General features: G+C 43.6%; 1 protein-coding gene across 1 annotated transcript in view; it reads right to left on the reverse strand.

Annotated features, from left to right (window-relative positions):
* Positions 1-14,330, reverse strand: part of LOC128687182 (mucin-12-like) — a 46,052-nt gene extending 31,722 nt beyond the window's left edge. The window contains exons 1-2 of the mRNA XM_070092572.1: positions 14,222-14,330; positions 343-514 (exon numbers count right to left, since the gene is read on the reverse strand). The gene's annotated coding sequence lies outside the window, so the exon portion shown is untranslated. The remainder of the gene's footprint in view (positions 1-342; positions 515-14,221) is intronic.
* Positions 14,331-14,367: the final 37 nt, after the last annotated feature.

A 14,367-nucleotide genomic window follows, 5' to 3' on the forward strand; every position in this document is an offset into this window, starting at 1 on the left:
ATAAACAACACTGGAATTTTTTATATCTTCTTTTTTATATAAATAAGTTTGTCTCTCATGTATTCTTACTCTGACTTTCACACTCTCTTTCACACACACACACACACACACACACACACACACACACACACACACACACACACACACACACACACTGGGCCAGGAGATGTGAATCGACCCCTACAACCACATATAGGTGAGTACATATATGTGAGTATGCACACACCTGGCAACACAGATCCTCAGATCACCAACACACACACACTCAGGTAAGGCAAATAAGCACCCTGGTGTGAATTCGTTAATCCTAGCATCAACATCTTCCATGGCAAACATACTTACCCTGATAACACCCATTTAGAAGATGTTCAGACTGGTTCACCTTCGGCCATGTTAGTGTCCAGTAACCCAGACTACAGGTTAGGGTTACCCATTCTGTTGGCTGGTGTTGAGCTCCGAAGAAGAAAAAACTATGAGCTGGACAAGTGAGGTTGACTTGCGCTCCCGGGCAACCCTATAGGTCAGATAAAGCCAGTTATAGTGAAGGAACTTCGAGCATTTGAATTAAGGTATACTAATAATAATAATAATAATAATAACAATAATTATAAGGTAGCATAGAAATCAAGGTCAGTGGTCAGTGCGCTGAGGTCAGTGGTCACGTGTGGTCATACCTGCCTAAGCTGTGAGGTAAGACACATATGCAACAGTTAGACAACTTTATTCCGAAACGTTTCGCCTACACAGTAGGCTTCTTCAGTCGAATACAGAAAGTAGGCAGGAACAGTAGAGATGTGAAGACGATGTAATCAGTCCATCACCCTTAAAGTCGTAGAATTTGAGGTTGTCAGTCCCTCGGCCTGGAGAAGTTCAGTTCCATAGTCAGGAACTATCTGAAGATCAAGCGACAGTGCGGAGACTTAAATACTGTCGGAAGGAGAGGTGCAGGGTAGTAGTAGTAGTAGTAGTAGTAGTGAGAGGCAACTGAGAGCTCATGTCCCTCTCAGATTCAACCCTTCTCACTTGAAAAGCTTGTCCAAGGTGTTTTCTGTACCAAGATGCCACGTGTTGCAGTGTCTGACAAGATGAACATCAAAATGGTATACAATACCGACAGGTTGTTAGGTAAGACACATATGCAACAGTTAGACAACTTTATTCCGAAACGTTTCGCCTACACAGTAGGCTTCTTCAGTCGAATACAGAAAGTAGGCAGGAACAGTAGAGATGTGAAGACGATGTAATCAGTCCATCACCCTTAAAGTCGTAGAATTTGAGGTTGTCAGTCCCTCGGCCTGGAGAAGTTCAGTTCCATAGTCAGGAACTATCTGAAGATCAAGCGACAGTGCGGAGACTTAAATACTGTCGGAAGGAGAGGTGCAGGGTAGTAGTAGTAGTAGTAGTAGTAGTGAGAGGCAACTGAGAGGTCATGTCCCTCTCAGATTCAACCCTTCTCACTTGAAAAGCTTGTCCAAGGTGTTTTCTGTACCAAGATGCCACGTGTTGCAGTGTCTGACAAGATGAACATCAAAATGGTATACAATACCGACAGGTATTGTATACCATTGTATACCATGGAACTGAACTTCTCCAGGCCGAGGGACTGACAACCTCAAATTCTACGACTTTAAGGGTGATGGACTGATTACATCGTCTTCACATCTCTACTGTTCCTGCCTACTTTCTGTATTCGACTGAAGAAGCCTACTGTGTAGGCGAAACGTTTCGGAATAAAGTTGTCTAACTGTTGCATATGTGTCTTACCTAACAACCTGTCGGTATTGTATACCATTTTGATGTTCATCTTGTCAGACACTGCAACACGTGGCATCTTGGTACAGAAAACACCTTGGACAAGCTTTTCAAGTGAGAAGGGTTGAATCTGAGAGGGACATGACCTCTCAGTTGCCTCTCACTACTACTACTACTACTACTACTACTACCCTGCACCTCTCCTTCCGACAGTATTTAAGTCTCCGCACTGTCGCTTGATCTTCAGATAGTTCCTGACTATGGAACTGAACTTCTCCAGGCCGAGGGACTGACAACCTCAAATTCTACGACTTTAAGGGTGATGGACTGATTACATCGTCTTCACATCTCTACTGTTCCTGCCTACTTTCTGTATTCGACTGAAGAAGCCTACTGTGTAGGCGAAACGTTTCGGAATAAAGTTGTCTAACTGTTGCATATGTGTCTTACCTAACAACCTGTCGGTATTGTATACCATTTTGATGTTCATCTTGTCAGACACTGCAACACGTGGCATCTTGGTACAGAAAACACCTTGGACAAGCTTTTCAAGTGAGAAGGGTTGAATCTGAGAGGGACATGACCTCTCAGTTGCCTCTCACTACTACTACTACTACTACTACTACCCTGCACCTCTCCTTCCGACAGTATTTAAGTCTCCGCACTGTCGCTTGATCTTCAGATAGTTCCTGACTATGGAACTGAACTTCTCCAGGCCGAGGGACTGACAACCTCAAATTCTACGACTTTAAGGGTGATGGACTGATTACATCGTCTTCACATCTCTACTGTTCCTGCCTACTTTCTGTATTCGACTGAAGAAGCCTACTGTGTAGGCGAAACGTTTCGGAATAAAGTTGTCTAACTGTTGCATATGTGTCTTACCTAACAACCTGTCGGTATTGTATACCATTTTGATGTTCACCTGCCTAAGCTCTTGGGAGTTAGCGTGGGCTGTTACCAAGCACCATGGCTTGTTGTAGTTCATTCATTCATTCATTCATTAGAGGTTTGCCGGTACTTCCGGCCCGGGTCTTCTCCATATGGTGACCCTGCTGTGGCCCCCGGTTGGGGGTGTCGTCATCTTCTTCTTTCTTCTGTCTTCTTTCTTGGGCCCTCCGGCTGGAGGGTAACATCGCTTGTTGTAGTGTTGTAGAATCTCAGGTTCAAGTGTTGAAGAAGGAGATTCTACTTCTTCAGAAGGAAAATAGGAGGCTGAAGCTTCGCATAGATGAGTTTGGGAGCGAGTGTGAGAAGGATTTAGCTGGTAAGGAAGGAATGGTCACCAGCAGTGATAGTGGCAGCCACTTTAAGTGGCAAGTGGTTCACAGTTCAGGACGAAGGAAGATGAGGAGAGTTAATAGAGAAGATAGGAAATCGATTCTCTGTTCTCCAAGACGAGTGTACTTTAGTGGTTAGTGAGGATGAAGGTACCACTGATTCCCCTGCTAATCAAGGTAAGAATATTTTAATAGTGATTCTAAGGTAAGATATATGGACCATGCATTTTGTAACAGAGACAGAAAGGTCAGACAGAGAGTGTGTCTTCCTGGAGCTGGTGTTGGTGACATAGTCAGCAGGTTGGATATTATGGCAGGTAATGGGAACAAGCCCATTATCTGTCTTAGTGCTGGGGGTAATGACATTGGGAAGGGCAGGAGAGAGGAGCTGCTGGATAAGTACAGGTCAGCCATAGAAGTAGTTAGGTCTAAGGGAGGGATCCCAGTCATATGTAGCATTTTGCCTAGAAAGGGAGTGGGCAATGAATGGATGTCTAGGGCAACTGGTATAAATTGCTGGCTTGACAGGTACTGCAAGGAACTTGCAATCCCATTCATTGATAACTGGGACCTATTCTTTGGCAAATGCGATATGTATGCAAGGGATGGGGTTCATCTCTCTGGGGATGGAGTGGTTGCATTAGCCAATTCAATTGAGAGGGTAATTGATGACTTGTCTAGGAATTTAAACTGATAGATTATAGAGGTATGGGTGTTTGTGGGAAACAATCAGGCTGCAGCATTAGGGTTAAAAACAGCAGTTATTACCGGGATACCTCAGGGATATGTTTAAAAGACAATATTCAAAATAAAGTTGCTAGTAATGGTAAATCAATTGATCAACAAACAAAGAGAGATAGTAGAGGGCAACGAGTGACTAGCTCCCTTAAGGTTTACTATACAAATAGTAGGAGTCTAAGAAATAAGATAGATGAGCTAAGATTACTTGCAAGTGTAGGTACTATAGATATTATTGGTATAACAGAGACCTGGTTCAACCTGTAAGATAGAGAAATGCCTTCTGAATGCAACATACAGGGTTATAAACTATTCCACACTGATAGGGTCAACAGGAAGGGTGGTGGTGTGGCGATGTATGTCAGAGAAAATTTAAATTGTTGTCTTAGACATGATATAAGATTAGAAACATCGAACACAGAATCTGTTTGGCTACAGTTTCTCGAGGGACGTGACAAATTAATTTTGGGTGTCATTTATAGGCCCCCAAACCTTGATAGGGAGTGCAGTAAGCTGTTATTGGACGAAATTCATAAGTCATCTGGATATGAAAATGTTGTGATAATGGGAGATTTTAACTTTAGACAAATTGATTGGAACAATATAACAGGAAATCTTGAGTCTAGTGACTTTCTTGATACGGTTCAGGATTGTTTTTCAGAACAGGTTATGACAGAACCAACTAGAGGCAACAATCTGCTTGACTTGGTTCTTGCCAACAAAGATTCACTAATTAATAATCTTGAGATTAATGATGAGCTTGGGGAAAGTGATCACAAATCACTTAGTTTCAATGTATCATGGAATTACCCAGATAACTGCAATCAAATCTCTGTCCCAGATTTTCGCTTGGCCGACTTCATGGGACTGAAAAATTACCTGGGTGGGCTAAATTGGGATGTCCTGACTATGGGTCAGGTAGGTGATCTTGGTTGCCAATATGACGTTTTTCAAAGCATAGTTCTATCTGCCCAGACAACTTTTGTTCCGAGTAGGGAAATAAGATCTAACAAAAATGATCCCAAATGGATGAACAATAGATTAAAACATCTCATTGGTCAAAAGAGAGGCATATATAGGCGTATCAAAAGAGGGGATGGGCAGTTAAGGAATCAATATATTCAATTAAAGAGAGAAATAAAGAAAAGCAAAAAGGGATTATGAGGCTAAGGTCGCAAGGGATTCAAAGACTAACCCAAAAGGGTTCTTTCAGGTATACAGAAGTAAGATTAGGGACAAGATTGGCCCACTTAAAAGTAACTCTGGTCAGATCACTGACAGTGATAAGGATATGTGTGAAACTCTAAATACCTACTTCCTCTCAGTTTTCACCCAGGAAAATACTAGCGATATTCCTGAAATAATAGATTATGTAGAACAGGATGATAATAAACTATGTACGATTGCGGTAACTAGTGACATGGTCCTCAGACAAATAGAGAAACTAAAACCTAACAAATCCCCAGGCCCTGATGAACTGTTTTCAAGGGTGTTAAAAGAATGTAAAGAGGAACTTAGCATACCTTTGGCTAATCTTTTTAACATATCACTACAAACTGGCATAGTGCCTGATAAGTGGAAAATGGCAAATGTAATTCCTATTTACAAGGCAGGTGACAGGTCCTTGGCTTCGAACTATAGACCAATAAGCCTTACCTCCATAGTGGGAAAATTTATGGAATCAATAATTGCCGAAGCAATTCGTAGCCATCTTGATAGGCACAGATTGATTAATAAATCTCAACACGGTTTTACAAAGGGGCATTCCTGTCTTACGAATTTACTAACTTTTTTCACTAAGGTGTTTGAGGAGGTAGATCATGGTAATGAATATGATATTGTGTATAAGGACTTCAATAAGGTTTTCGACAGAGTTCCACACCAGAAGCTATTGAGGAAACTTAAGGCACACGGAATAGGAGGAGAAATTTTTTCCTGGGTAGAGGCATGGCTGACAAATAGACAGCAGAGAGTTTGCATAAATGGGGAGAAATCAGAATGGGGGCACGTCACAAGCGGTGTACCTCAGGGGTCAGTGTTGGGCCCGTTGTTGTTCACAATTTACATAAACGACATAGATGAGGGAATAAATAGCGACATAAGCAAATTTGCTGATGACACCAAAATAGACCGTCCAATTCATTCTAATGAGGACACTAGAGCACTCCAGGAGGATTTGAATAGACTGATGCAATGGTCGGAGAAGTGGCAGATGCAGTTTAATATTGACAAATGCAAAGTTCTAAATGTTGGACAGTTAAATAACCATGCCACATATAAACTAAATAATGTAGATCTTAATACTACTGATTGCGAAAAGGATTTAGGAGTTCTGGTTAGCAGTAATCTAAAACCAAGACAACAGTGCATTAGTGTTCGCAATGAAGCTAACAGAATTCTTGGCTTCATAACTAGAAGTATAAATAACAGAAGTCCTAAGGTTGTTCTTCAACTCTATATATCCTTGGTTAGGCCTCATTTAGACTATGCTGCTCAGTTCTAGTCACCGTATTACAGAATGGATATAAATGCTCTGGAAAACGTACAGAGGAGGATGACAAAGATGATCCCATGTATCAGAAATCTTCCCTATGAGGATAGACTGAGGGCCCTGAATCTGCACTCTTTCGAAAGGCGTAGAATTAGGGGGGATGTGATCGAGGTGTATAAATGGAAAACAGGAATAAATAAAGGGGATGTAAATAGTGTGCTGAAAATTTCCAGCCAAGACAGGACTCGCAGCAATGGTTTCAAGTTGGAAAAATTCAGATTCAGGAAGGATATAGGAAAGCACTGGTTTGGTAAGAGATATGAATGAGTGGAACAAACTCCCGAGTACAGTTATTCAGGCTAAAACGTTGTGTAGTTTTAAAAACAGGTTAGATAAATACATGATTGGGTGTGGGTGGGTGTGAGTTGGACCTGACTAGCATGTGCTGCTGGGTCTGGTGCAGTGCTCCATCCTTGAGTTTAGGTGGCCAGACTGGGTGGGTCATTGGGCTAATCTGGGGGGGAGTCATTGGTCTTATCCGGGGGGGACATGGACCTGCTCCGCAAGGGTCAGTAGGCCTGTTGCAGTGTTCCTTCTTTCTTATCTTCTTATGTTCTTAATAACACACACACATACACACACACAGAAACAAGGGGTCGCAACTGGAAGCCAAAGACTCAGACGAGTCATAGAGATGTTAGGAAGCATTTCTTCAGTCATAGAGTCGTCAGGAAGTGGAATAGCCAAACAAGTGATGTAGTGGAGGCAGGAACCATACATAGCTTTAAGACAAGGTATGACAAAGCTTTGGAAGCAGAGAGAGAGAGGACCTAATAGCGATCAGTGAAGGCGGGGCAGGAGCTGTGTATCGACCCCTGCAACCACATTTAGGTGAGTACAATTAGGTGAGTACAGGAGCCAGGAGCTACGAACCGACCTCTGCAACCACAATTAGGTGAGTACATACACACACACACACACACACACACACACACACACACACACACACACACACACACACACACACACACACACACACACACACACAGTGAAAAATCCCCAGACATCATAGTCACAGAAACAAAACTCGCTGAGACAATAACAGACACAATCTTCCCAACAGGATATCAGATCCTGAGGAAAGATAGAAAGAGTAGAGGGGGAGGAGGGGTTGCACTGCTCATAAAACACCGATGGGGATTTGAGGAAATGGAAGGCATGGACATGATTGGAGAAAGAGACTACATTGTAGGTACAATTCAGTCCGGAGAACATAAAGTAGTCATTGGAGTGATGTATAACCCACCACAGAACTGCAGGAGGCCAAGAGAGGAGTACGAAGAAAACAACAGGGTGATGGTGGACACACTGGCTGAGGTGGCAAGAAAAGCTCACTCGAGCAGAGCAAAGTTACTGGTAATGGGCGATTTCAACCACAGGGAGATCGACTGGGAAAACCTGGAGCCACATGGGGGTCCCGAAACATGGAGAGCCAAGATGATGGATGTGGTACTTGAAAACCTCATGCATCAACATGTCAGGGACACAACCAGAGAGAGAGAGGAGGATGAGCCAGCAAGACTGGATCTTGTGTTCACCCTGAGCAGTTCAGACATTGAGGACATCACTTACGAGAGGCCCCTTGGAGCTAGCGATCACGTGGTTCTGAGTTTTGATTATATAGTAGAGTTACAAGTGGAGAAGGTAACAGGAACTGAAGGGAACAGGCCAAACTATAAAAGGGGGGACTACACAGGTATGAGAAACTTCCTGCAGGAGGTTCAGTGGGACAGAGAAATGGTAGGAAAATCAGTAAACGAGATGATGGAATATGTGGCAACAAAGTGCAAGGAGGCAGAGGAAAGTTTTGTTCCCAAGGGAAACAAAAATAATAGGAAGACCAAAACGAGTCCTTGGTTTACCCGATGGTGTAGGGAGGCAAAAACTAAGTGCAACAGAGAATGGAAAAGGTACAGGAGGCATAGGACCCAGGAAAACAAGGAGATTAGTAGAAGAGCCAGAAACGAGTATGCACAGATAAGGAGGGAGGCCCAGCGACAGTATGAAAACGACATAGCATCGAAAGTCAAATCTGACCCGAAACTGCTGTATAGCCACATTAGGAGAAAGACAACAGTCAAGGACCAGGTGATAAGGCTGAGGAAAGAAGGTGGAGAACTCACAAGAAACGATCAAGAGGTATGTGAGGAGCTCAACACAAGATTTAAGGAAGTATTTACAGAAGAGACAGGAAGGACTCTGGGGGGACAGACCAGATGGGGACACCAGCAAGGAATACACCAACAAGTGTTGGACGACATACGTACAGATGAGGAGGAGGAGGTGAAGAAACTGCTAAGGGACATCGATACCTCAAAGGCAATGGGACCGGACAACATCTCCCCGTGGGTCCTTAGAGATGGAGCAGATATGTTGTGCTTGCCACTTACCACAATCTTCAACACGTCCCTGGAAACTGGGCAACTACCTGAGGTATGGAAGATGGCAAATGTAGTTCCCATTTTTAAAAAAGGAGACAGAAAAGAGGCACTAAACTATAGACCTGTGTCATTGACGTGTATAGTATGCAAAATTATGGAGAAGATTATCAGGAGGAGAGTGGTGGAGCACCTGGAACAGAACAAGAGTATAAATGCCAACCAGCACGGATTCATGGAAGGCAAATCCTGTGTCACAAACCTTCTGGAGTTTTATGATAAAATAACAGAAGTAAGACACGAGAGAGAGGGGTGGGTTGATTGCATCTTCTTGGACTGCAAGAAGGCCTTTGACACAGTTCCTCACAAGAGATTAGTGCAGAAGCTAGAGCATCAGGCGCATATAACAGGAAGGGCACTGCAATGGATCAGAGAATACCTGACAGGGAGGCAACAACGAGTCATGGTACGTAATGATGTATCACAGTGGGCACCTGTGACGAGCGGGGTCCCACAGGGGTCGGTCCTAGGACCAGTGCTATTTTTGGTATATGTGAACGACATGATGGAAGGGTTAGACTCAGAAATGTCCCTGTTTGCAGATGATGTGAAGTTAATGAGGAGAATTAAATCTGATGAGGACCAGGCAGGACTTCAAAGAGACCTGGACAGACTGGACACCTGGTCCAGCAAATGGCTTCTCGAATTTAATCCTGCCAAATGCAAAGTCATGAAGATAGGGGAAGGGCACAGAAGACCACAGACAGAGTATAGGCTAGGTGGCCAAAGACTGCAAACCTCACTCAAGGAGAAAGATCTTGGGGTGAGTATAACACCGAGCATGTCTCCGGAAGCACACATCAATCAGATAACTGCTGCAGCATATGGGCGCCTGGCAAACCTGAGAACAGCATTCCGATACCTTAGTAAGGAATCGTTCAAGATACTGTACACCGTGTATGTCAGGCCCATACTGGAGTATGCAGCACCTCTTTGGAACCCGCACTTGATAAAGCACGTCAAGAAACTAGAGAAAGTACAAAGGTTTGCGACAAGGTTAGTTCCAGAGCTAAGGGGAATGTCCTATGAAGAAAGATTAAGGGAAATCGGCCTGACGACACTGGAGGACAGTATCATGTGGGAGTTCGAACACGTGGATTGGGTAAAGTAATACTCACGTAGGCTGGTAGTACGTATAATTACAGATAAAGTGGGGAGCGCCCTTACAGCCGTACCTATCTCTCTTGCTCACTCTCGTAAACTGACTGGCCGCCCACAGTACCCATATGTGAGGGGGTCTTTGAATAGTGCTATGGTCAGCACAATATGAGTTCAGACAGTGACTCAGGCAGAGACGGTTGGTAGCGAGTCAACCACTGGCACACTACCAAGAAACTTAATTTCTGATCTGAAAAATTGACATTTAGACAGTTTGATCTTTAAATTGGCTTCTTCAAGCTTACCAAGTACTACATCAAGTCTTTTCAAGTGTGTATCCACGTCTTTAGACATGACGATTACGTCATCTTAGTACACCATAAGTGCATTACCTATGAGACCTCTAAAGATATTAGTCATGAGCCTTGAGAACGTGATAGGGGAAGATCGTAATCGTCATGTCTAAAGACGTGGATACACACTTGAAAAGACTTGATGTAGTACTTGGTAAGCTTGAAGAAGCCAATTTAAAGATCAAACTGTCTAAATGTCAATTTTTCAGATCAGAAATTAAGTTTCTTGGTCACGTAGTCACTCCTAGAGGGGTTACGACTGACCAAAGTAAAGTAACTGCAGTACTAAATTTTCCAACTCCCAAAACTGCTGATGCCGTAAGATCCTTTGTGGGCTTAGCAGGTTTTTATAGATCTTTCATTGCCAATTTTTCTTCCATAGCTGCTCCTCTAACTGAGTTGCTTAAGAAAGATGCTCCTTTTGTTTGGACCTTCCGTCAAGAAAGAGCATTCCAAACTCTAAAAGAAAAGCTAACATCTGCTCCAATTTTGAAATTTCCAGATTTTTCTAAGCCCTTCTATCTGACAACTGATGCTAGTTCAATTGGCATAGGTGCCGTACTAGCTCAGAAGACCGATGGCAAGTACAACGCAGTTGCATTTGCTAGCCGAGTCCTTACGAAGGCTGAACGTAATTATACAGTAACTGAGCAAGAAGCTTTAGCAATAGTATGGTCTTTAAAGCACTTCCGAGACATTATTTATCAGTACTCTGTTCATGTCTTGACAGACCATGCTCCACTGATACCCTTATTCCAGAACAAACAACCTACTGGAAGGTTAGCCAGATGGACCTTGACTATCCAAGAGTTCAATCCCACCTTTGAGCATTTACCTGGCAAGTCAAATGTAGTCGCAGATGCCTTATCGCGACATGTTAGTATAGTAACTGCAGACCCTCCATTTAGTGCTGAAGATGTAAAGAATGCTCAACGAACAGATCCCATGTGGTCTGGTGTGATTCGATTCCTGCTCCAGGAAGATCTTAAACTGACTGGCCGCCCACAGTACCCATATGTGAGGGGGTCTTTGAATAGTGCTATGGTCAGCACAATATGAGTTCAGACAGTGACTCAGGCAGAGACGGTTGGTAGCGAGTCAACCACTGGCACACTGGTCACCGGCAACTGGTTACTACTACTGAGAACAGGAGGGTCAGGGGAGACATGATAACGACATATAAAATACTGCGTGGAATAGACAAGGTGGACAAAGACAGGATGTTCCAGGGAGGGGACACAGAAACAAGAGGCCACAATTGGAAGTTGAAGACACAAATGAGTCAGAGATATTAGGAAGTATTTATTCAGTCATAGAGTTGCAAGGCAGTGGAATAGCCTAGAAAATGACGTAGTGGAGGCAGGAACCATACACAGTTTTAAGACGAGGTTTGATAAAGCTCATGGAGTGGGGAGAGAGAGGGCCCAGTAGCAACCGGTGAAGAGGCGGGGCCAGGAGCTAAGACTCGACCCCTGCAACCACAAATAGGTGAGTACAAATAGGTGAGTACACACACACACACAGGCCTAGTGTCTAATCGACATGTGCCCAGAACAAAAATGGTAACTGACACACACACACACACACACACACACACACACACACACACACACACACACACACACACACACATCTACCAGACGACCACCGGAGCGCTATGTGGATGACGGAACTTATGATGAGTTTCATGTAATGGAAGAAGCCTCACGAAGAATTTAGATATTAATGTTATATGACACTACATCAAGTGTCAGACACTTGACGGGATCTTTGAATTCTTATTGAGGAAAGATTACCACTGGAAGATCATACAAACGAAATTGTGAAAAAACTTGCATACGATACTGGCAAACTGTAAAACAGCTTTCGTATATGACATTGGAGAATTGATTAAAAATACTGTTAACGTATATTAGGCCGAAATTTGAATATGTTGCGGTGGTCAGTGTTTTTCTATATAAATGTTCAAACACGAAGAATTTAATAAATACCTAAAGTCAATACCTGACCAGCCGGGCTGTGGTTAGTATGCTGGATTCCGTGCAGCCAGCAGTAACAGTTTGGTTTATTAGACCCTGATCCACCGGAAGGCCTGGTCATGGACCAGGCTGGAATTTAAAAAATGCCTGAGGACTAGACATAAATAACAAGGAAAGCATTTCAGTGGATCAAATAATACCTAACTTGGAAGTGTTAGAAGAGGCATCGGAATGTGGAAGTTCCACAAGACTTGCTACTGGAAACTGTGTTCTTTCTAATGCCCATAAATGATATACCAGAAGATATAGAGTCTAATGTATTCCTATTATATGACGATGTAAAACCAATGAAAATAAAATGAGGAGACGACAATGAGAGGCTATAACTGGACTTGGCCAAGCAACAGGATTGGTCTCACACGTGGTAATTTTAAGCCAACCCCAGCAAGTTCAAGGCTATGAAAATTAGGGAGGTCAAAGAAGAGCAGAAACATGGTGCAGGCTCGGAGGACAAAGGCTACAGACTTTATTCAAGAAGAAAGACGTAGGGGTGAACATAGTGCAGAGCATATCTCCCAAGTAGTACATCAACACAACATAAATATTAATACTACACACCATCACTTATCACCAGCACAACATGAACAGTTACACTAATCACCAACACACAACATACACTCACCAACAACACACAACATAATACTAACCACCAACACACAACAAATATACTAGGATAGGATAGGACTCACAGGTAAGGACCCACGAGGGGCGAGGGGCAAGTGGGGACAGTGCGAAGAATAGACGGTGAGAGGAATGTCTTGAGTCGAAGAGAGAAGAGTCAGGACTAAACCCAACTGCTAAGCCTGAATGACGATGATGAAAGACGATGTAGACAACAGGAACTCTGCAGGAGCTGACTGCAACTTGCTGGATGGAAGATTTCTGCTTCTTGATGGTGATTGGTGGCTGCAGGCGACAAGGGAGGAGCTCAACGTTGATTGGTCATTACATAATGGCTTGGTGGTTACTTGGAGTTGTGGCGTTTTTTGACGAAGAAATTGTCCTTGGAGAGGCAAGTTCCATTTTTGAGTTGTTTAAAGCAAACACACAAACACTCACCACCAACACACAACACACACCTAATACTTACCACCAACACACAACATACACACTAATACTCACTCCCATCATACAACACACACTTACACTCATCACAAACACACACACTGGCACTGACCACCAACATACACAAACCCTCACTACCAACACACAGCACACATACTAATACTAACCACCAGCACACAACACATACACAAACACTCACCACCAACACACAGCACACATGCTAACGCTAACCACCAACACACAACACATACACAAACACTCACCACCAACACACATCACACATGCTAACGCTAACCACCAACACACAACACATACACAAACACTCACCACCAAAACTCAGTATAGTACTTTCACGGCACACATAAGTACGATAAGGCACCTAAATTACTGGAAGCGGTTGAAGGTCCTTGATCTGTATTCCCTCGAACGTAGGCGAGATACATGATAATATACACTTGGAAGGTCCTGGAGGGATTGGTATCAAACCTGCACACGAAAATCACTCTCTACGAAAGCAAAAGACTCGGTAGGAGATGCAACATTCCCCCGATGAAAAGCAGGGGCATCACGAGTACATTGAGAGACAACACAATAAGTGTCCGGGGCCCAAGACTGTTCAATTGCCTCCCAGCGTACATAAAGGGGAATACCAATAGGCCCCTGGCTGTCTTCAAGAAGGCACTGGACAGGCACCTAAAGTCAGTACTTGACCAACCGGGCTGTGGTTCGTACGTCAGCTTGCGTGCGGCCAGCAGTAACAGCCTGGGTGATCAGACCCTGATCCACCATGAGGCCTGGTCTCAGACCGGGCCGCGGGTGCGTTGACCCCCGAAACCCTCTCCAGGTAAACTCCAGGTAAACACACTAATACTAACCACCAACACACAACAGACACACAAACACTCACCACTAAAACACCTCCTTGCAGGAAGGTGTCCCAGGCAGTTTGTTGTGCTTGTTCCGGAGGATTACTAACAACCTGCGATACCTCCTCTATGCACTCCAAAGACGCTACTGCTCCTGTAGTAAGAAACACACTAGTTGTAATAAATA

This window comes from Cherax quadricarinatus, chromosome 40 (assembly GCF_038502225.1).
Source record: "Cherax quadricarinatus isolate ZL_2023a chromosome 40, ASM3850222v1, whole genome shotgun sequence".
Taxonomy (NCBI): Eukaryota; Metazoa; Arthropoda; class Malacostraca; order Decapoda; family Parastacidae; genus Cherax; species Cherax quadricarinatus.